Source organism: Oncorhynchus keta, chromosome 20, assembly GCF_023373465.1.
Source record: "Oncorhynchus keta strain PuntledgeMale-10-30-2019 chromosome 20, Oket_V2, whole genome shotgun sequence".
Taxonomy (NCBI): domain Eukaryota; kingdom Metazoa; phylum Chordata; class Actinopteri; order Salmoniformes; family Salmonidae; genus Oncorhynchus; species Oncorhynchus keta.
The window spans coordinates 42,800,440-42,824,048 of record NC_068440.1 but is presented as its reverse complement, the minus strand read 5'-3'; the positions used below and the strand labels follow the sequence as shown (position 1 = coordinate 42,824,048).

The following is a 23,609-nucleotide window of genomic DNA, read 5'->3' as shown; positions in this document are numbered from 1 at the left end:
GACAACAAAACCAACAAAAACGGGTCACAACTCCTGCAGCTCTGTCGCACGCTGGGTATGTACATAGTCAACGGTAGGCTTCGAGGGGACTCCTATGGTAGGTACACCTATAGCTCATCCTTTGGCAGTAGTACTGTAGACTACTTTATCACTGACCTCAACCCAGAGTCTCTCAGAGCGTTCACAGTCAGCCCACTGACACCCCTATCAGACCACAGCAAAATCACAGTCTACTTGAACAGAGCAATAGTCAATCATGAGGCATCAAAGCCAAGTGAACTGAATACTATTAAGAAATGCTATAGATGGAAGGAAAGTAGTGTGGAAACCTACCAAAAAACAATTAGACAACAAATCCCTTTCAGACAACTTCCTGGACAAAACATTCCACTGTAATAGTGAAGGTGTAAACCTGGCAGTAGAACATCTAAACAGTATATTTAACCTCTCAGCTTCCCCATGAAATGGAAAAAAAGGCCTGTGGGGTTGATCTCAATGAAATGATTAAATATACAGACCACACATTCCAATTGGCTATACTTGAACTATTTAACATCATACTCAGCATCTTCACCGATATTTGGAACCAAGGACCGATCACCCCGATCTGCAAAAGTGGAGACAAATTTGACCCCTATAACTACCGTGGAATATGTATCAACAGGAACATCCTAGCAGACTAGTTCATGTCCTCAGTGAAAACAATGTACTGAGCAAATGTCAAATTAGCTTTCTACCAAATTACCATGTGACAGACCACGTATTCACCCTGCACACCCTAATTGACAAAGAAACAAAGGCAAAGTCTTTTCATCCTTTGTTGATATCAAAAAAGCTTTTGACTCAGTTTGGCACAAGGGTCTGCTATACAAATGTGACTCGTTTCAGGAACCTTTGCGTATGTCGTGAGACACCACTGAACAGCCATTTAAACCCTTTGGCAGAAATGCCTTCTGGAACGTGTCAACGTTCATGTGCCTTAATAACAAACTTGTATTCCATCTGTAAATACGAATAAAAAGGTTGAAATTACGAGCCTTAGTTGGTTAAGCCACAGAAAGAAAAAAAAAATCAGCAACCTTCACACTAGCCATGATTGGCTGAGATAATGAGTGGGCTGGACATGCCGAGAGAGGAGTTCAGATTGGTCTCCATATAGAAGGCTTCGGCCTATTAGAGCTGGTCAGTCTGTGTTGGTAATCCTGTCAAACGCGGCTTTTTAAAAATGTGTTGTGTAGTGGAGCTGGATAAATGTTGCTCTCCACTTTCCGGAGGATCGAGTTTTGAAATCAGTGGAAATGATAGCTATAAAGAGATGGAGAAAACACCACATTTTCAGATATTACTCATTTCCAACTTTGATATAAAGTGGTTTCATTTCAAGCTAAAGTGTTAGCTAGCTAGCTAGCTGACGTTCCGTGTACGTTCTTATTTGTATCTCAGAGCTGTTTGCTTTGCTAGTTAAGGCCTAACGTTAACTATCTGACATTGAACCTGGTTGGACAGTCACCACTACCAGCAGATTCATGCAAGGCTTAGTAACGTCACGAGTTGGCACGATGTTCATTGTTGTTTAACTAGGTAACGTTAGCTAACGTTAAATGACGTGTGTGATCTTACATGTTGTTTGCTATTTTTCATTGTTTACTAGCCAGCTACATGTCTTAACAAAAGACTCCACATTTTTTTTTATTTTACCTTTATTTAACTAGGCAAGTCAGTTAAGAACAAATTCTTATTTACAATGATGACCTACCAAAAGGTAAAAGGCCTCCTGCGGGTTCGGGTGCTGGGATTAAAAAAAAATATATATATATATTGGACAAAATATACATCACGACAAGAGACACCACAACACTATATAAAAGAGAGACCCAGCATGGTATCAACACAACATCGGCAAAAAACTGTTATGAAATTGTTGCCTGCAGAGTTCGGCTGTTTTCATGTTATCCAGAGGTAAACACATCATCGGCCAGAGTGTCAAGTTTTGGTTCTGAACGCTCCGAGAGCGAAACGAGATGGGTGGGGCTAAAGCTTAACCCTCCTGCTTTGTTCCGGTCCAATTGGACCAATTAACACGTTCTCCCTCTAAAATTTGTCGTTCATTTAATCTGATTGTCATAAGGTTCCATGACTTTGTCCACACAGGGCTTCTGAACACACAAAATCCATTTGGATGATTTTCAACCCATTTTATTTAACTTTTTATTCAACTTTTGCATACCTGTGGTGTTCCTGGTCAAAAATGACCGGTCATTAGAAATGAATGGGTGCGACTAATAAAATTGAGTTCAGGCACATGCATTTTCACACACTTCCTCTCTCAGACCCTCCTCACTTCCCTTCTTGACTTCCATGGCATCCCCCACGGGAACCTTTCCCTATTAGAATCTTTCCCCCAAGGGAACCACACCTGTTGGCATTCACACAAACAATCACAACATTGTTTCAATAATATATAGAACTTTTCTCAAACCTCTGGTATATAATAAAGCTTTTTTGATGCTTTGATCCCAATTCATTCCGTGGCAGCACAATGACCATACTTATGTGATCTTTGATCATGGCACTAGTGAGGAGGAGAGAGTCCTTGTTAAACTGACACAAAGTAGTCTGTGATAAATAGCACAACATGTTTCATCTGAGTATTTGTTATAGTCAAAATAATCCATACATTATGCTTTTTTAAAACTCAAAAACTAGTTGTATGAGCTCAGGTCAATGAGGCCTACAGGCCATAAATAGCATGAGTATGAGCTCAGGTCAATGAGGCCTACAGGCCATAAATAGAATGAGTATGAGCTCAGGTTAATGAGGCCTACAGGCCATAAATAGAATGAGTATTAGCTCAGGTTAATGAGGCCTACAGGCCATAAATAGCATGAGTATGAGCTCAGGTTAATGAGGCCTACAGGCCATAAATAGCATGAGTATGAGCTCAGGTTAATGAGGCCTACAGGCCATAAATAGCATGAGTATGAGCTCAGGTTAATGAGGCCTACAGGCCATAAATAGAATGAGTATGAGCTCAGGTTAATGAGGCCTACAGGCCATAAATAGAATGAGTATGAGCTCAGGTTAATGAGGCCTACAGGCCATAAATAGAATGAGTATGAGCTCAGGTCAATGAGGCCTACAGGCCATAAATAGCATGAGTATGAGCTCAGGTCAATGAGGCCTACAGGCCATAAATAGAATGAGTATGAGCTTAATGAGGCCTACAGGCCATAGCTCAGGTCATGAGTATGAGCTCAGGTTAATGAGGCCTACAGGCCATAAATAGCATGAGTATGAGCTCAGGTTAATGAGGCCTACAGGCCATAAATAGCATGAGTATGAGCTCAGGTTAATGAGGCCTACAGGCCATAAATAGCATGAGTATGAGCTCAGGTTAATGAGGCCTACAGGCCATAAATAGCATGAGTATGAGCTCAGGTTAATGAGGCCTACAGGCCATAAATAGAATGAGTATGAGCTCAGGTTAATGAGGCCTACAGGCCATAAAAATAGAAGCTCAGTATGAGGCTACAGGTCAATGAGAGCAGGTCAATGCCTACAGGCCATAAATAGCATGAGTATGAGCTCAGGTTAATGAGGCCTACAGGCCATAAATAGCATGAGTATGAGCTCAGGTCAATGAGGCCTACAGGCCATAAATAGCAAATAGAAGTTCAAAACGTGTCATGTTCACAATGTTGTGTTAGATATTTTTTAGCAATTTAAGTTTAATATATGTATTATTATGGATTTATAATCAGCTATAAATGGGGTGGTCATTTTGGACCGGGAACACAGAATTAATTAACATGAAACGAACACAACCGGAGGGTTAAGAGGGTGTGAACGATGCTGAACGGGAGGAGACAAAGAGGAGCTCTTCACTCAGTACCAAAACATTCAAGGGCCATTTTCTCAAAAGTGGGCTTACAAGTTGATCAACTTTCAAAGCAGAATTACTTTCCCTTTGTTCCTCAAATGCGAAATACCATTTTGTAGCTCTGAATCTCTACTTTTATCCAATGTTAATAAAAACACAATTTTGAATTTTGCTACATAAGACCGATTTGAGCTGGTCAATCACAAATTGACGGAAAGTGGTGTCGGGGGGGAACATACAACATCAAACAATCCATGTACACAAACAACAAGTGTGTGGTTAAAATATTTCAATCTGAAGTCAAATGTCTACTGTATTTCTGTGTTTGCTGATGATCTGGTTCTTCTGTCACCAACCAAGGAGGGCCATAACAGCACCTAGATCTGTCACCAACCAAGGAGGGCCGTACAACAGCACCTAGATCTGTCCCCAACCAAGGAGGGCCCTACAACAGCACCTAGATCTGTCCCCAACCAAGGAGGGCATTACAACAGCACCTAGATCTGTCCCCAACCAAGGAGGGCCGTACAACAGCACCTAGATCTGTCCCCAACCAAGGAGGGCCGTACAACAGCACCTAGATCTGTCCCCAACCAAGGAGGGCGGTAAACAACAGCACCTAGATCTGTCCCCAACCAAGGAGGGCCGTACAACAGCACTTAGATCTGTCACCAACCAAGGAGGGCCGTACAACAGCACCTAGATCTGTCACCAACCAAGGAGGGCCGTACAACAGCACCTAGATCTGTCCCCAACCAAGGAGGGCGGTAAACAACAGCACCTAGATCTGTCCCCAACCAAGGAGGGCCGTACAACAGCACTTAGATCTGTCACCAACCAAGGAGGGCCGTACAACAGCACCTAGATCTGTCACCAACCAAGGAGGGCCGTACAACAGCACCTAGATCTGTCCCTAACCAAGGAGGGCCGTACAACAGCACCTAGATCTGTCACCAACCAAGGAGGGCCGTACAACAGCACCTAGATCTGTCCCCAACCAAGGAGGGCCGTACAACAGCACCTAGATCTGTCACCAACCAAGGAGGGCCGTACAACAGCACCTAGATCTGTCACCAACCAAGGAGGGCCGTACAACAGCACTTAGATCTGTCCCCAACCAAGGAGGGCCGTACAACAGCACCTAGATCTGTCCCCAACCAAGGAGGGCCGTACAACAGCACCTAGATCTGTCCCCAACCAAGGAGGGCCGTACAACAGCACCTAGATCTGTCCACAACCAAGGAGGGCTGTACAACAGCACCTAGATCTGTCCCCAACCAAGGAGGGCCGTACAACAGCACCTAGATCTGTCACCAACCAAGGAGGGCCGTACAACAGCACCTAGATCTGTCCCCAACCAAGGAGGGCCGTACAACAGCACCTAGATCTGTCCCCAACCAAGGAGGGCCGTACAACAGCACCTAGATCTGTCCCCAACCAAGGAGGGCCGTACAACAGCACCTAGATCTGTCCCCAACCAAGGAGGGCCGTACAACAGCACCTAGATCTGTCCCCAACCAAGGAGGGCCGTACAACAGCACCTAGATCTGTCACCAACCAAGGAGGGCCTACAGCAGCACCTAGATCTGTCACCAACCAAGGAGGGCCGTACAACAGCACCTAGATCTGTCCCCAACCAAGGAGGGCCGTACAACAGCACCTAGATCTGTCACCAACCAAGGAGGGCCGTACAACAGCACCTAGATCTGTCCCCAACCAAGGAGGGCCTACAACAGCACCTAGATCTGTCCACAACCAAGGAGGGCCGTACAACAGCACCTAGATCTGTCCCCAACCAAGGAGGGCCGTACAACAGCACCTAGATCTGTCACCAACCAAGGAGGGCCGTACAACAGCACCTAGATTTGCCACCAACCAAGGAGGGCCGTACAACAGCACCTAGATCTGTCCCCAACCAAGGAGGGCCTACAGCAGCACCTAGATCTGTCCCCAACCAAGGAGGGCCGTACAACAGCACCTAGATCTGTCACCAACCAAGGAGGGCCGTACAACAGCACCTAGATCTGTCCCCAACCAAGGAGGGCCGTACAACAGCACCTAGATCTGTCACCAACCAAGGAGGGCCGTACAACAGCACCTAGATCTGTCCCCAACCAAGGAGGGCCTACAACAGCACCTAGATCTGTCCACAACCAAGGAGGGCCGTACAACAGCACCTAGATCTGTCCCCAACCAAGGAGGGCCGTACAACAGCACCTAGATCTGTCACCAACCAAGGAGGGCCGTACAACAGCACCTAGATTTGTCACCAACCAAGGAGGGCCGTACAACAGCACCTAGATCTGTCACCAACCAAGGAGGGCCCTACAACAGCACCTAGATCTGTCCCCAACCAAGGAGGGCCGTACAACAGCACCTAGATCTGTCCCCAACCAAGGAGGGCCGTACAACAGCACCTAGATTTGTCACCAACCAAGGAGGGCCGTACAACAGCACCTAGATCTGTCACCAACCAAGGAGGGCCCTACAACAGCACCTAGATCTGTCCCCAACCAAGGAGGGCCGTACAACAGCACCTAGATCTGTCACCAACCAAGGAGGGCCCTACAACAGCACCTAGATCTGTCACCAACCAAGGAGGGCCTACAGCAGCACCTAGATCTGTCACCAACCAAGGAGGGCCTACAGCAGCACCTAGATCTGTCACCAACCAAGGAGGGCCGTACAACAGCACCTAGATCTGTCTCCAACCAAGGAGGGCCGTACAACAGCACCTAGATCTGTCTCCAACCAAGGAGGGCCGTACAACAGCACCTAGATCTGTCACCAACCAAGGAGGGCCGTACAACAGCACCTAGATCTGTCCCCAACCAAGGAGGGCCTACAACAGCACCTAGATCTGTCCACAACCAAGGAGGGCCGTACAACAGCACCTAGATCTGTCACCAACCAAGGAGGGCCGTACAACAGCACCTAGATCTGTCACCAACCAAGGAGGGCCGTACAACAGCACCTAGATTTGTCACCAACCAAGGAGGGCCGTACAACAGCACCTAGATCTGTCCCCAACCAAGGAGGGCCTACAGCAGCACCTAGATCTGTCCCCAACCAAGGAGGGCCGTACAACAGCACCTAGATCTGTCACCAACCAAGGAGGGCCGTACAACAGCACCTAGATCTGTCCCCAACCAAGGAGGGCCGTACAACAGCACCTAGATCTGTCACCAACCAAGGAGGGCCGTACAACAGCACCTAGATCTGTCCCCAACCAAGGAGGACCTACAACAGCACCTAGATCTGTCCACAACCAAGGAGGGCCGTACAAAAGCACCTAGATCTGTCCCCAACCAAGGAGGGCCGTACAACAGCACCTAGATCTGTCACCAACCAAGGAGGGCCGTACAACAGCACCTAGATTTGTCACCAACCAAGGAGGGCCGTACAACAGCACCTAGATCTGTCACCAACCAAGGAGGGCCCTACAACAGCACCTAGATCTGTCCCCAACCAAGGAGGGCCGTACAACAGCACCTAGATCTGTCACCAACCAAGGAGGGCCGTACAACAGCACCTAGATTTGTCACCAACCAAGGAGGGCCGTACAACAGCACCTAGATCTGTCACCAACCAAGGAGGGCCCTACAACAGCACCTAGATCTGTCCCCAACCAAGGAGGGCCGTACAACAGCACCTAGATCTGTCACCAACCAAGGAGGGCCCTACAACAGCACCTAGATCTGTCCCCAACCAAGGAGGGCCGTACAACAGCACCTAGATCTCCTGCACAGATTCTGCCAGATCTGGGCTCTGACAGTAAATCTCAGTAAGACCAAAATAATGGTGTTCCAAAAAAAAGTCCAGTCTCCAGGACCACAAATACAAATTCCATCTAGACACCGTTGCCCTAAAGCACATACAAGGCAAGAAGGGCCTTCTATGCCATCAAAGGGGACAGCAAATTCGACAAACCAATTAGGATTTGGCTATAAATACTTGAATCAGTTATAGAACCCATTGCCCTTTATGGCTGTGAGGTCTGGGTTCCGCTCACCAACCAATAATTCACAAAATGGGACAAACATCAAATAGAGACAAACATCAAATTGAGACTCTGCATGCATAATTCTGCAAAAATATCCTCCGTGTACAACGTAGAACACCAAATAATGCATGCAGAGCAGAATTAGGCCGATACCCACTAATTGTTAAATTGTACAACCACCTAAAAGGAAGCGATTCCCAAACCTTCCATAACAAAGCCATCACCTACAGAGAGATGAACCTGGAGAAGAGTCCCTAAGCATGCTGGTCCTGGGGCTCTGTTCACAAACACACCCTACAGAGCCCCAGGACAGCAACACAATTAGACCAAATCATGAGAAAACAAAAATATAATTATTTCCAATGTGTCAAGTAATAAACAAAAAAACACAGAAACCTAGAATGCTATTTGGCCCTAAACAGAGAGTACACAGTGGCAGAATACCTGACCACTGTTAGTGGCCCTAAACAGAGAGTACACATTGGCAGAATACCTGACCACTGTTAGTGGCCCTAAACAGAGAGTACACAGTGGCAGAATACCTGACCACTGTTAGTGGCCCTAAACAGAGAGTACACATTGGCAGAATACCTGACCACAGTGACTGACCCAAACTTATGAAAATCAAATCAAATCAAATCAAATTTATTTATATAGCCCTTCGTACATCAGCTGATATCTCAAAGTGCTGTACAGAAACCCAGCCTAAAACCCCAAACAGCAAACAATGCAGGTGTAAAAGCACGGTGGCTAGGAAAAACTCCCTAGAAAGGCCAAAACCTAGGAAGAAACCTAGAGAGGAACCGGGCTATGTGGGGTGGCCAGTCCTCTTCTGGCTGTGCCGGGTAGAGATTATAACAGAACATGACCAAGATGTTCAAATGTTCATAAATGACCAGCATGGTCGAATAATAATAAGGCAGAACAGTTGAAACTGGAGCAGCAGCACAGTCAGGTGGACTGGGGACAGCAAGGAGCCTTCATGTCAGGTAGTCCTGGGGCACGGTCCTAGGGCTCAGGTCAGTTGAAACTGGAGCAGGAGCATGGCCAGGTGGACTGGGGACAGCAAGGAGTCCTCATGTCAGGTAGTCCTGGGACATGGTCCTAGGGCTCAGGTCCTCCGAGAGAGAGAAAGAAAGAGAGAAGGAGAGAATTAGAGAACGCACACTTAGATTCACAGGACACCGAATAGGACAGGAGAAGTACTCCAGATATAACAAACTGACCCTAGCCCCCGACACATAAACTACTGCAGCATAAATACTGGAGGCTGAGACAGGAGGGGTCAGGAGACACTGTGGCCCCATCCGAGGACACCCCGGACAGGGCCAAACAGGAAGGATATAACCCCACCCACTTTGCCAAAGCACATCCCCCACACCACTAGAGGGATATCTTCAACCACCAACTTACCATCCTGAGACAAGGCCGAGTATAGCCCACAAAGATCTCCGCCACGGTACAACCAAGGGGGGCAACCCAGACAGGCCGACCACAACAGTGAATCAACCCACCCAGGTGACGCCCCCCCCAGGGACGGCACGAGAGAGCCCCAGCAAGCCAGTGACTCAGCCCCCGTAACAGGGTTAGAGGCAGAGAATCCCAGTGGAAAGAGGGGAACCGGCCAGGCAGAGACAGCAAGGGCGGTTCGTTGCTCCAGAGCCTTTCCGTTCACCTTCCCACTCCTGGGCCAGACTACACTCAATCATATGACCCACTGAAGAGATGAGTCTTCAGTAAAGACTTAAAGGTTGAGACCGAGTTTGCGTCTCTGACATGGGTAGGCAGACCGTTCCATAAAAATGGAGCTCTATAGGAGAAAGCCCTGCCTCCAGCTGTTTGCTTAGAAATTCTAGGGACAATTAGGAGGCCTGCGTCTTGTGACCGTAGCGTACGTGTAGGTATGTACGGCAGGACCAAATCAGAGAGGTAGGTAGGAGCAAGCCCATGTAATGCTTTGTAGGTTAGCAGTAAAACCTTGAAATCAGCCCTTGCTTTGACAGGAAGCCAGTGTAGAGAGGCTAGCACTGGAGTAATATGATCAAATTTTTTGGTTCTAGTCAGGATTCTAGCAGCCGTATTTAGCACTAACTGAAGTTTATTTAGTGCTTTATCCGGGTAGCCGGAAAATAGAGCATTGCAGTAGTCTAACCTAGAAGTGACAAAAGCATGGATTAATTTTTCTGCATCATTTTTGGACAGAAAGTTTCTGATTTTTGCAATGTTACGTAGATGGAAAAAAAGCTGTCCTCGAAATGGTCTTGATATGTTCTTCAAAAAGAGAGATCAGGGTCCAGAGTAACGCCGAGGTCCTTCACAGTTTTATTTGAGACGACTGTACAACCATTAAGATTAATTGTCAGATTCAACAGAAGATCTCTTTGTTTCTTGGGACCTAGAACAAGCATCTCTGTTTTGTCCGAGTTTAATAGTAGAAAGTTTGCAGCCATCCACTTCCTTATGTCTGAAACACATGCTTCTAGCGAGGGCAATTTTGGGGCTTCACCATGTTTCATTGAAATGTACAGCTGTGTGTCATCCGCATAGCAGTGAAAGTTTACATTATGTTTTCGAATAACATCCCCAAGAGGTAAAATATATAGTGAAAACAATAGTGGTCCTAAAACAGAACCTTGAGGAACACCGAAATGTACAGTTGATTTGTCAGAGGACAAACCATTCACAGAGACAAACTGATATCTTTCCGACAGATAAGATCTAAACCAGGCCAGAACTTGTCCGTGTAGACCAATTTGGGTTTCCAATCTCTCCAAAAGAATGTGGTGATCGATGGTATCAAAAGCAGCACTAAGGTCTAGGAGCACGAGGACAGATGCAGAGCCTCGGTCCGATGCCATTAAAATGTCATTTACCACCTTCACAAGTGCCGTCTCAGTGCTATGATGGGGTCTAAAACCAGACTGAAGCATTTCGTATACATTGTTTGTCTTCAGGAAGGCAGTGAGTTGCTGCGCAACAGCCTTCTCTAAAATCTTTGAGAGGAATGGAAGATTCGATATAGGCCGATAGTTTTTATATTTTCTGGGTCAAGGTTTGGCTTTTTCAAGAGAGGCTTTATTACTGCCACTTTTAGTGAGTTTGGTACACATCCAGTGGATAGAGAGCCGTTTATTATGTTCAACATAGGAGGGCCAAGCACAGGAAGCAGCTCTTTCAGTAGTTTAGTTGGAATAGGGTCCAGTATACAGCTTGAAGGTTTAGAGGCCATGATTATTTTCATCATTGTGTCAAGAGATATAGTACTAAAACACTTGAGCGTCTCTCTTGATGAAAAGCTTTGACTACGTACAGAGCCTTGCTATTGAGAAAGGCCTCCGTAGGCAGACATGGCTCTCAAGAGAAGACAGGCTATGTGCTCACTGCCCACAAAATGAGGTGGAAACTGAGCTGCACTTCCTAACCTCCTGCCCAATGTATGACCACATTAGAGAGACATATTTCCCTCAGATTACACAGACCCACAAAGCATTTGAAAACAAATCCAATCTTGATAAACTCCCACATCTACTGGGTGAAATACCACAGTGTGACATCACAGCAGCAAGATGTGACCTGTTGCCACAAGAAAAGGGCAACCAGTGAAGAACAAACAACATTGTAAATTCAACCCATATTTATGTTCATTTAATTTCCCTTTTGTACTTTAACTATTTGTACATCGTTACAACACTGTATATAAACATACAATGACATTTGAAATGTTTACTGTTAATTTGTATTGTTTATTTCACTTTTGTTTATTACCTATTTCACTTTGGCAATGTCAACATATGTTTCCCATGCCAATAAATCCCTTTGAATTGAAAACGTGTACCACCATCAGGGCTACCATCAGGGCTACCATCAGGGCTACAGTACCATCAGGGCTACCATCAGGGCTACAGTACCATCAGGGCTACCATCAGGGCTACCAGCAGGGCTACAGTACCATCAGGGCTACAGTACCATCAGGGCTAAAGTACCATCAGGGCTACAGTACCATCAGGGCTACAGTACCATCAGGGCTACAGTACCATCAGGGCTACAGTACCAGCAGGGCTACAGTACCAGCAGGGCTACAGTACCATCAGGGCTACAGTACCATCAGGGCTACAGTACCATCAGGGCTACAGTACCAGCAGGGCTACAGTACCAGCAGGGCTACAGTACCATCAGGGCTACAGTACCATCAGGGCTACAGTACCATCAGGGCTACAGTACCAGCAGGGCTACAGTACCAGCAGGGCTACAGTACCAGCAGGGCTACAGTACCATCAGGGCTACAGTACCATCAGGGCTACAGTACCATCAGGGCTACAGTACCAGCAGGGCTACAGTACCAGCAGGGCTACAGTACCAGCAGGGCTACAGTACCAGCAGGGCTACAGTACCAGCAGGGCTACAGTACCAGCAGGGCTACAGTACCAGCAGGGCTACAGTACCATCAGGGCTACAGTACCAGCAGGGCTACAGTACCATCAGGGCTACCAGCAGGGCTACAGTACCATCAGGGCTACCAGCAGGGCTACAGTACCATCAGGGCTACAGTACCATCAGGGCTACAGTACCATCAGGGCTACAGTACCAGCAGGGCTACCAGCAGGGCTACAGTACCATCAGGGCTACAGTACCATCAGGGCTACAGTACCATCAGGGCTACAGTACCAGCAGGGCTACAGTACCAGCAGGGCTACAGTACCATCAGGGCTACAGTACCATCAGGGCTACAGTACCAGCAGGGCTACAGTACCAGCAGGGCTACAGTACCAGCAGGGCTACAGTACCAGCAGGGCTACAGTACCAGCAGGGCTACAGTACCATCAGGGCTACAGTACCATCAGGGCTACAGTACCATCAGGGCTACAGTACCAGCAGGGCTACAGTACCATCAGGGCTACCAGCAGGGCTACAGTACCATCAGGGCTACCAGCAGGGCTACAGTACCATCAGGGCTACCAGCAGGGCTACAGTACCAGCAGGGCTACAGTACCAGCAGGGCTACAGTACCATCAGGGCTACCAGCAGGGCTACAGTACCAGCAGGGCTACAGTACCATCAGGGCTACCAGCAGGGCTACAGTACCAGCAGGGCTACAGTACCATCAGGGCTACCAGCAGGGCTACAGTACCATCAGGGCTACCAGCAGGGCAGTACCAGCAGGGCTACAGTACCAGCAGGGCTACAGTACCAGCAGGGCTACAGTACCAGCAGGGCTACAGTACCATCAGGGCTACAGTACCATCAGGGCTACAGTACCAGCAGGGCTACAGTACCAGCAGGGCTACAGTACCAGCAGGGCTACAGTACCATCAGGGCTACCAGCGGGCTACAGTACCAGCAGGGCTACAGTACCATCAGGGCTACCAGCAGGGCTACAGTACCAGCAGGGCTACAGTACCATCAGGGCTACCAGCAGGGCTACAGTACCATCAGGGCTACCAGCAGGGCTACCAGCAGGGCTACAGTACCAGCAGGGCTACAGTACCAGCAGGGCTACAGTACCAGCAGGGCTACAGTACCATCAGGGCTACAGTACCATCAGGGCTACAGTACCAGCAGGGCTACAGTACCAGCAGGGCTACAGTACCAGCAGGGCTACAGTACCAGCAGGGCTACAGTACCAGCAGGGCTACAGTACCATCAGGGCTACAGTACCATCAGGGCTACAGTACCATCAGGGCTACCAGCAGGGCTACAGTACCAGCAGGGCTACAGTACCAGCAGGGCTACAGTACCAGCAGGGCTACAGTACCAGCAGGGCTACAGTACCATCAGGGCTACAGTACCATCAGGGCTACAGTACCATCAGGGCTACAGTACCATCAGGGCTACCAGCAGGGCTACAGTACCAGCAGGGCTACAGTACCAGCAGGGCTACAGTACCAGCAGGGCTACAGTACCAGCAGGGCTACAGTACCAGCAGGGCTACAGTACCAGCAGGGCTACAGTACCAGCAGGGCTACAGTACCAGCAGGGCTACAGTACCAGCAGGGCTACAGTACCATCAGGGCTACCAGCAGGGCTACAGTACCAGCAGGGCTACAGTACCATCAGGGCTACAGTACCATCAGGGCTACAGTACCATCAGGGCTACAGTACCATCAGGGCTACAGTACCAGCAGGGCTACAGTACCATCAGGGCTACCAGCAGGGCTACAGTACCAGCAGGGCTACAGTACCAGCAGGGCTACAGTACCAGCAGGGCTACAGTACCAGCAGGGCTACAGTACCAGCAGGGCTACAGTACCAGCAGGGCTACAGTACCAGCAGGGCTACAGTACCATCAGGGCTACCAGCAGGGCTACAGTACCAGCAGGGCTACAGTACCATCAGGGCTACAGTACCATCAGGGCTACAGTACCATCAGGGCTACAGTACCATCAGGGCTACAGTACCAGCAGGGCTACAGTACCATCAGGGCTACCAGCAGGGCTACAGTACCAGCAGGGCTACAGTACCATCAGGGCTACCATCAGGGCTACAGTACCATCAGGGCTACCAGCAGGGCTACAGTACCATCAGGGCTACCAGCAGGGCTACAGTACCATCAGGGCTACAGTACCATCAGGGCTACAGTACCATCAGGGCTACAGTACCATCAGGGCTACAGTACCAGCAGGGCTACAGTACCAGCAGGGCTACAGTACCATCAGGGCTACCAGCAGGGCTACAGTACCATCAGGGCTACCAGCAGGGCTACAGTACCATCAGGGCTACCATCAGGGCTACAGTACCAGCAGGGCTACAGTACCAGCAGGGCTACAGTACCAGCAGGGCTACAGTACCATCAGGGCTACCAGCAGGGCTACAGTACCAGCAGGGCTACAGTACCATCAGGGCTACCAGCAGGGCTACAGTACCAGCAGGGCTACAGTACCATCAGGGCTACCAGCAGGGCTACAGTACCATCAGGGCTACCAGCAGGGCTACAGTACCAGCAGGGCTACAGTACCATCAGGGCTACCAGCAGGGCTACAGTACCATCAGGGCTACAGTACCATCAGGGCTACCAGCAGGGCTACAGTACCATCAGGGCTACCAGCAGGGCCTACAGTACCAGCAGGGCTACAGTACCATCAAGGCTACCAGCAGGGCTACAGTACCATCAGGGCTACCAGCAGGGCTACAGTACCAGCAGGGCTACAGTACCATCAAGGCTACCAGCAGGGCTACAGTACCATCAGGGCTACCAGCAGGGCTGGACAGTACCAGCAGGGCTACAGTACTAGCAGTGTGTTGGAGGATACGCTGGCATGCCCTGGGGTGACAAGCTATTTCAGGGTGATTGGTCGATGTGCCCGTCTCTCCTGGAGGAGACAGCCTGGTGGAGGGAGACAGTCTGGTGGACAGCCTGGTGGAGGGAGACAGCCTGCCTGTCTAACGTCCTCATCCACAGCCTGTCTCCCCTCCGCTGATTACACAGCCTGCCTGTCTAACGTCCTCATCCACAGCCTGTCTCCCCTCCGCTGATTACACAGCCTGCCTGTCTAACGTCCTCATCCACAGCCTGTCTCTCCTCCGCTGACACAGCCTGCCTGTCTAACGTCCTCATCCACAGCCTGTCTCTCCTCCGCTGATTACACAGCCTGCCTGTCTAACGTCCTCATCCACAGCCTGTCTCTCCTCCGCTGACGACACAGCCTGCCTGTCTAACGTCCTCATCCACAGCCTGTCTCCCCTCCGCTGATTACACAGCCTGCCTGTCTAACGTCCTCATCCACAGCCTGTCTCCCCTCCGCTGATTACACAGCCTGCCTGTCTAACGTCCTCATCCACAGCCTGTCTCCCCTCCGCTGATTACACAGCCTGCCTGTCTAACGTCCTCATCCACAGCCTGTCTCCCCTCCGCTGATTACACAGCCTGCCTGTCTAACGTCCTCATCCACAGCCTGTCTCTCCTCCGCTGGAGGACACAGCCTGCATGTCTAACATCCTCATCCACAGCCTGTCTCTCCTCCGCTGACACAGCCTGCCTGTCTAACGCCTCATCCACAGCCTGTCTCTCCTCCGCTGATTACACAGCCTGCCTGTCTAACGTCCTCATCCACAGCCTGTCTCTCCTCCGCTGGACGACACAGCCTGCCTGTCTAACGTTCTTAGGCGACATGACCCACTTCCTGCCCTCTCTGCCCCCTGGTGTATTGTGCTTCCTGGTAATTACTGTGGCTGGGAGAGCTAGTGGCCAATCAGACAGCCTAATGGAGGGAGGATAAGGCACAGGCTGGTGGAGGAGAATGCATTCAACCAGACAGCACAGGTTACAATAGCCTTACACCAGAAACCATTTGTGGTAGCTGGGACAGGGGTGGTGAATAAGCCTGGGGGCAGCCTGGTGGAGGGAGACAGCCTGGTGGAGGAGGGAGACAGCCTGGTGGAGGGAGACAGCCTGGTGGAGCCTGGTGGAGACAGCCTGGTGGAGGGAGACAGCCTGGTGGAGGGAGACAGTGGAGGGAGACAGCCAGCCTGGTGGAGGGAGACAGCCTGGTGGAGGGAGACAGCCTGGTGGAGGGAGACAGCCTGGTGGAGGGAGACAGCCTGGTGGAGGGAGACAGCCTGGTGGAGACAGCCTGGTGGAGGGAGACAGCCTGGTGGGAGACAGTCTGGTGGAGGGAGACAGCCTGGTGGAGGGGAGACAGCCTGGTGGAGGGAGACAGCCTGGTGGAGGGAGGAGGGAGACAGCCTGGTGGAGGGAGACAGCCTGGTGGAGGGAGACAGCCTGGTGGAGGGAGACAGCCTGGAGACAGCCTGGTGGGAGACAGCCTGGTGGACAGTCTGGTGGAGGAGACAGCCTGGTGGAGGGAGACAGCCTGGTGGAGGGAGACAGCCTGGTGGAGGGAGACAGCCTGGTGGAGGGAGACAGTCTGGTGGAGGGAGACAGCCTGGTGGAGGGAGACAGCCTGGTGGAGGGAGACAGCCTGGTGGAGGGAGACAGCCTGGTGGACAGCCTGGTGGGGAGACAGCCTGGTGGAGGGAGACAGCCTGGTGGAGGGAGCCTGGTGGAGCCTGGTGGAGGGAGACAGCCTGGTGGAGACAGCCTGGTGGGAGACAGCCTGGTGGAGGGAGACAGCCTGGTGGAGACAGCCTGGTGGAGGGAGACAGGGAGACAGCCTGGTGGAGGGAGACAGCCTGGTGGGAGCCTGGTGGAGACAGCCTGGTGGAGGGAGGGACAGCCTGGTGGAGGGAGACAGCCTGGTGGAGGGAGACAGCCTGGTGGAGGAGACAGCCTGGTGGAGGGAGACAGCCTGGTGGAGGGAGACAGCCTGGTGGAGGGAGACAGCCTGGTGGAGGGAGACAGCCTGGTGGAGTCTGGGGAGACAGCCTGGTGGAGGGAGACAGCCTGGTGGAGGGAGACAGCCTGGTGGAGGGAGACAGTCTGGTGGGAGGGAGACAGCCTGGTGGAGGGAGACAGCCTGGTGGAGTCTGGTGGGGAGACAGCCTGGTGGAGGGAGACAGCCTGGTGGAGGGAGACAGCCTGGTGGACAGCCTGGTGGAGACAGCCTGTGGAGGGAGACAGCCTGGTGGGAGGGAGACAGCCTGGTGGAGGGAGACAGTCTGGTGGAGGGAGACAGCCTGGTGGAGGGAGACAGTCTGGTGGAGGGAGACAGCCTGGTGGAGGGAGACAGCCTGGTGGAGGGAGACAGCCTGGGAGGGAGACAGCCTGGTGGGGAGACAGCCTGGTGGAGGGAGACAGCCTGGTGGACAGCCTGGTGGAGGGAGACAGTCTGGTGGAGGGAGCCTGGTGGAGGGAGACAGCCTGGTGGGAGACAGCCTGGAGGGAGACAGCCTGGTGGAGGGAGACAGCCTGGTGGGAGCCTGGTGGAGACAGCCTGGTGGAGGGAGACAGCCTGGTGGAGGGAGAGTGGAGGAGACAGCCTGGTGGAGGGAGACAGCCTGGTGGAGGGAGACAGCCTGGTGGAGGGAGACAGCCTGGTGGAGGGAGACAGCCTGAGGGAGACAGCCTGGTGGAGGGAGACAGCCTGGTGGAGGGACAGCCTGGTGGAGGGAGACAGCCTGGTGGAGGGAGACAGCCTGGTGGAGGGAGACAGCCTGGTGGAGGGAGACAGTCTGGTGGAGGGAGACAGCCTGGTGGAGGGAGACAGTCTGGTGGAGGGAGACAGTCTGGTGGAGGGAGACAGCCTGGTGGAGGGAGACAGTCTGGTGGAGGGAGACCGCCTGGTGGAGGGAGACAGTCTGGTGGAGGGAGACCGCCTGGTGGAGGGAGACAGTCTGGTGGAGGGAGACAGCCTGGTGGAGGGAGACAGCCCCCGGCCTCACCCTACTTGATTCCAAAGTCAAATGTCTGCTGTTTGCTGATGATCTGGTGCTTCTGTCACCAACCAAGGAGGGCCTACAGCAGCACCTAGATCTTATGCACAGATTCTGTCAGACCTGGGCCCTGACAGTAAATCTCAGTAAGACCAAAATAATGGTGTTCCAAAAAAGGTCCAGTCACCAGGACCACAAATACAAATTCCATCTAGACACTGTTGCCCTAGAGAACACAAAAAACTATACATACCTTGGCCTAAACATCAGCGCCACAGGTAACTTCCACAAAGCTGTGAACGATCTGAGAGACAAGGCAAGAAGGGCATTCTATGCCATCAAAAGGAACATACATTTCAACATACCAATTAGGATTTGGCTAAAAATACTTGAATCAGTCATAGAGCCCATTGCCCTTTATGGTTGTGAGGTCTGGGGTCTGCTCACCAACCAAGACTTCACAAAATGGGACAAACACCAAATTGAGACTCTGCACGCAGAATTCTGCAAAAATATCCTCTGTGTACAACGTAGAACACCAAATAATGCATGCAGAGCAGAATTAGGCCGATACCCACTAATTATCAAAATCCAGAAAAGAGCCGTTAAATTCTACAACCACCTAAAAGGAAGCGATTCCCAAACCTTCCACAACAAAGCCATCACCTACAGAGAGATGAACCTGGAGAAGAGTCCCCTAAGCAAGCTGGTCCTGGGGCTCTGTTCACAAACACAAACACACCCTACAGAGCCCCAGGACAACAGCACAATTAGACCCAACCAAATCATGAGAAAACAAAAAGATAATTACTTAACACATTGGAAAAAAATTAACAAAAAAACAGAGAAAACTAGAATGCTATTTGGCCCTACACAGAGAGTACACAGCGGCAGAATACCTGACCACTGTGACTGACCCAAACTTAAGGAAAGCTTTGACTATGTACAGACTCAGTGAGCATAGCCTTGCTATTGAGAAAGGCCGCCGTAGGCAGACATGTCTCTCAAGAGAAGACAGGCTATGTGCACACTGCCCACAAAATGAGGTGGAAACTGAGCTGCACTTCCTAACCTCCTGCCCAATGTATGACCATATTAGAGAGACATATTTCCCGCAGATTACACAGATACAAAGAATTCGAAAACAAATCCAATTTTGAAAAACTCCCACATCTACTGGGTGAAATACCACAGTGTGACATCACAGCAGCAAGATTTGTGACCTGTTGAAAAGGGCAACGAGTGAAGAACAAACACCATTGTAAATACAACCCATATTTATGCTTATGTCCTTTAACCATTTGTATATTGTTAAAACACTGTATATATATATAATATGACATTTGTAATGTCTTTATTGTTTTGAAACTTCTGTATGTGTAATGTTTACTGTTCATTTTGATTGTTTATTTCACTTTATATATTCACTTTATCTACCTCACTTGCTTTGGCAATGTTAACACATGTTTCCCATGCCAATAAAGCCCTTGAATTGAATTGACAGCCTGGTGGAGGGAGACAGCCTGGGGTGAAAACCTATTTACCATAGACACCACACAAGCACTGGAACAGCAAATGACAACACACCAGAAACCATTTGTGGGTCCTGGGACTGGCAGTGCAGGATACAACGACACCACAGCAACTAGCACAGCTACAACGAAAGTGATTTACCCATTTTACACAGAAGAATGTACGAAGGCAGAAAAAAGACGAAGGAGATGGACTGTATATGTTTACATACACTGAGAGTCATTTAGTTTTACAGGTTGTCATTAAAAAGTTTACATACACGTCATTAAAACTAGTTTACATACACTTAGGTTGGAGTCATTAAAACTAGTTTACATACACTGAGGTTGAGTCATTAACACTAGTTTACATACACTTGGAGTCATTAAAACTAGTTTACATACACTTAGGGTGGAGTCATTAAAACTAGTTTACATACACTTAGGTTGGAGTCATTAAACTAGTTTACATACACTTGGGTTGGAGTCATTAGAACTAGTTTACATACACTTAGGGTGGAGTCATTAAAACTAGTTTACATACACTTAGGTTGGAGTCATTAAAACTAGTTTACATACACTGAGGTTGGAGTCATTAAAACTAGTTTACATACACTGAGGTTGGAGTCATTAAAACTAGTTTACATACACTTAGGTTGAGTCATTAACACTAGTTTACATACACTGAGGTTGGAGTCATTAACACTAGTTTACATACACTTAGGTTGGAGTCATTAAAACTAGTTTACATACACTTAGGTTGGAGTCATTAAAACTAGTTTACATACACTTAGGTTGGAGTCATTAAAACTAGTTTACATACACTTAGGTTGGAGTCATTAAAACTTGTTTACATACACTTAGGTTAGTCATTAAAACTAGTTTACATACACTTGGAGTCATTAAAACTAGTTTACATACACTTAGGTTGGAGTCATTAAAACTAGTTTACATACACTTAGGTTGGAGTCATTAAAACTAGTTTACATACACTTGAGTCATTAAAACTAGTTTACATAGGTTGGAGTCATTAAAACTAGTTTACATACACTTAGGTTGGAGTCATTAAAACTAGTTTACATACACTTAGGTTGGAGTCATTAAAACTAGTTTACATACACTTAGGTTGGAGTCATTAAAACTAGTTTACATACACTTAGGTTGGAGTCATTAAAACTAGTTTTACAGGTTGGAGTCATTAAAACTAGTTTACATACACTGAGGTTGGAGTCATTAAAACTAGTTTACATACACTTAGGTTGGAGTCATTAACACTAGTTTACATACACTGAGGTTGGAGTCATTAACACTAGTTTACATACACTTAGGTTGAGTCATTAAAACTAGTTTACATACACTTGGGTTGGAGTCATTAAAACTAGTTTACATACACTTAGGTTGGAGTCATTAAAACTAGTTTACATACACTGAGGTTGGAGTCATTAAAACTAGTAGGTTGGAGTCATTAAAACTAGTTTACATCCACTTAGGCTGGAGTCATTAAAACTAGTTTACATACACTTAGGCTGGAGTCATTAAAACTAGTTTACATACACTTAGGTTGGAGTCATTAAAACTAGTTTACATCCACTTAGGTTGGAGTCATTAAAACTAGTTTACATACACTTAGGTTGGAGTCATTAAAACTAGTTTACATACACACTTAAAACTAGGCTGGAGTCATTAAAACTAGTTTACATCCACTTAGGCTGGAGTCATTAAAACTAGTTTACATACACTTAGGTGGAGTCATTAAAACTAGTTTACATACACTTAGGCTGGAGTCATTAAAACTTGTTTACATACACTTAGGTTGGAGTCATTAAAACTAGTTTACATACACTTAGGTTGGAGTCATTAAAACTAGTTTACATACACTTAGGTTGGAGTCATTAAAACTAGTTTACATACACTTAGGCTGGAGTCATTAAAACTTGTTTTTCAACCACTCAACAAATGTCTTGTGAACTAACTATAGTTTTGGCAAGTCAGTTAGGACATAAGTAATTTTTCCAACAATTGTTTATAGACAGATTATTTCATTGTATCATAATTCCAGTGTGTTTTACATAGACTAAGTCGACTGTGCCTTTAAACAGCTTGGAAAATTCCAGAAAATGTCATTGCTTTAGGAGTTTCTGATAGCCTAATTGACATCGTTTGAGTCAATTGGAAGTGTACCTGTGGATGTATTTCAAGGCCTACCTTAAAATTCTGTGCCTTTCTCATGTCAAGCCATCATGAGAAAATCAAAAGAAATCAGCCAAGACCTCAGAAAAAAAATGGTAGACCTCCACAAGTCTGGTTCATCCTTTGGAGCAATTTCCAAACGCCTGAAAGTACCACATTCATCTGTACAAACAATAGTACGCAAGTATAAACACCATGGGACCACGCAGCCGTCATACCATTCAGGAAGGAGACGCGTTCTGTCTCCTAGAGATAAATGTACTGTGGTGCAAAAAGTGCAAATCAATCCCAGAACAACAGCAAAGTACCTTGTGAAGATGCTGGAGGAAACCGGTACAAAAGTATCTATAGCCACAGTAAAACGAGTCCTATATCGACATAACCTGAAAGGCCGCTCAGCAAGGAAGAAGCCACTGCTCCAAAACCGCCATAAAAAAGCCAGACTACGGTTTGAAACTGCACATGGGGACAAAGATCGTACTTTTTGGCGAAATGTCTTCTGGACTGATGAAACAAAAATAGAATTGTTTGGCCATAATGACCATCGTTATGTTTGGAGGAAAAAGGGGGAGGCTTTCAAGCCGAAGAACACTATCCCAACCGTGAAGTACCGGGGTGGCAGCATCATGTTGTGGGGGTGCTTTGCTGCAGGAGGGACTGGTGCACTTCACAAAATAGATGGATTCATGAGGGAGGAAAAGTATGTGGATATATTGAAGTAACATCTCAAGACATCAGATGAAGCTTGGTCGGAAATGGTTCTTCTAAATGGTCAATAAACCCATGCATACTTACAAATTGGTGACAAAATGGCTTAAGCACAACAGCACAACAAAGTCAAGGTATTGGAGTGGCCATCACAAAGCCCTGACCTCAATCCCCTTGAAAATGTGTGGGCAGAACTGAAAAAGTGTGTGTGAGCAAGGAGGCCTACAAACCTGACTCAGTTACACCAGCTCTGCCAGGAGGAATGGGCCAAAATTCACCCAACTTATTGTGGGAAGCTTGTGGAAGGCTACCTGAAACGTTTGACCCAAGTCAAACAATTTAAAGGCAATGCTACCAAATACTAATTGAGTGTATGTTAACTTGACCCCCTGGGAATATGATGAAAGAAATAAAAGCTGAAATAAATCATTCTATCTACTATTATTCTGACATTTCACATTCTTAAAATAAAGTGGTGATCCTAACTGACCTAAGACAAGGAATTTTTACTAGGATTAAATGTCAGGAATTGTGAAAAACGGAGTTTAAATGTATTTGGCTAAGGTGTATGTAAACTTCTGACTTCAAGTGTATATAGACAGATACACATACATACCACAAACACATTAGTTGGAGGGTATTATTTTATTGTAACATACAGTATTGATATTTACATTGAATAATAACATCCCAGGTGGTGAACAAGATGCCAGGAGGAATGCCTCATTTTGTTCCCACTTCATTACACCCATTCTTTGTATATCGTTTAATTTGACATTTTTGTGACTGTCCCATCGAACAAGCTACAACAAAGATTACTAAAATGCAAGGTTGGCATTAAATAAAACAGTTGGTAAATAATGGTAACTATTGGTAACTCTAACGCTGTGATGGAGGATAGGGGGGTGGATGTTCTGGTCTACCCAGGGATCTACCCAGGGATGGCTCTAGCATTTTGAAGACCCTAAACGAGATTTGGTTGCAGGCAAAACATTTTGGTGCCACCCCCCTCCTCCGCTCCCGACCGCGGAGAGAATTTTGTGTGTAGAAT

The 23,609-nt window shown here is 48.2% G+C and overlaps 2 long non-coding RNA genes across 2 annotated transcripts; one reads left to right on the top strand and one right to left on the bottom strand.

Annotated features, from left to right (window-relative positions):
• Positions 1 to 5,491: 5,491 nt before the first annotated feature.
• LOC127910133 (uncharacterized) lies at positions 5,492 to 7,092 on the bottom strand. The gene is made up of 3 exons (XR_008073996.1): positions 6,974 to 7,092; positions 5,939 to 6,297; positions 5,492 to 5,659 (listed from the first exon to the last, which is right to left on the bottom strand). It is a non-coding gene; the product is annotated as an uncharacterized LOC127910133 (long non-coding RNA).
• Positions 7,093 to 20,686: 13,594 nt separating this feature from the next.
• LOC127910132 (uncharacterized) lies at positions 20,687 to 21,559 on the top strand. Its single transcript, XR_008073995.1, has 3 exons — positions 20,687 to 20,820; positions 20,884 to 20,953; positions 21,473 to 21,559. It is a non-coding gene; the product is annotated as an uncharacterized LOC127910132 (long non-coding RNA).
• The last annotated feature ends 2,050 nt before the right edge of the window (positions 21,560 to 23,609 follow it).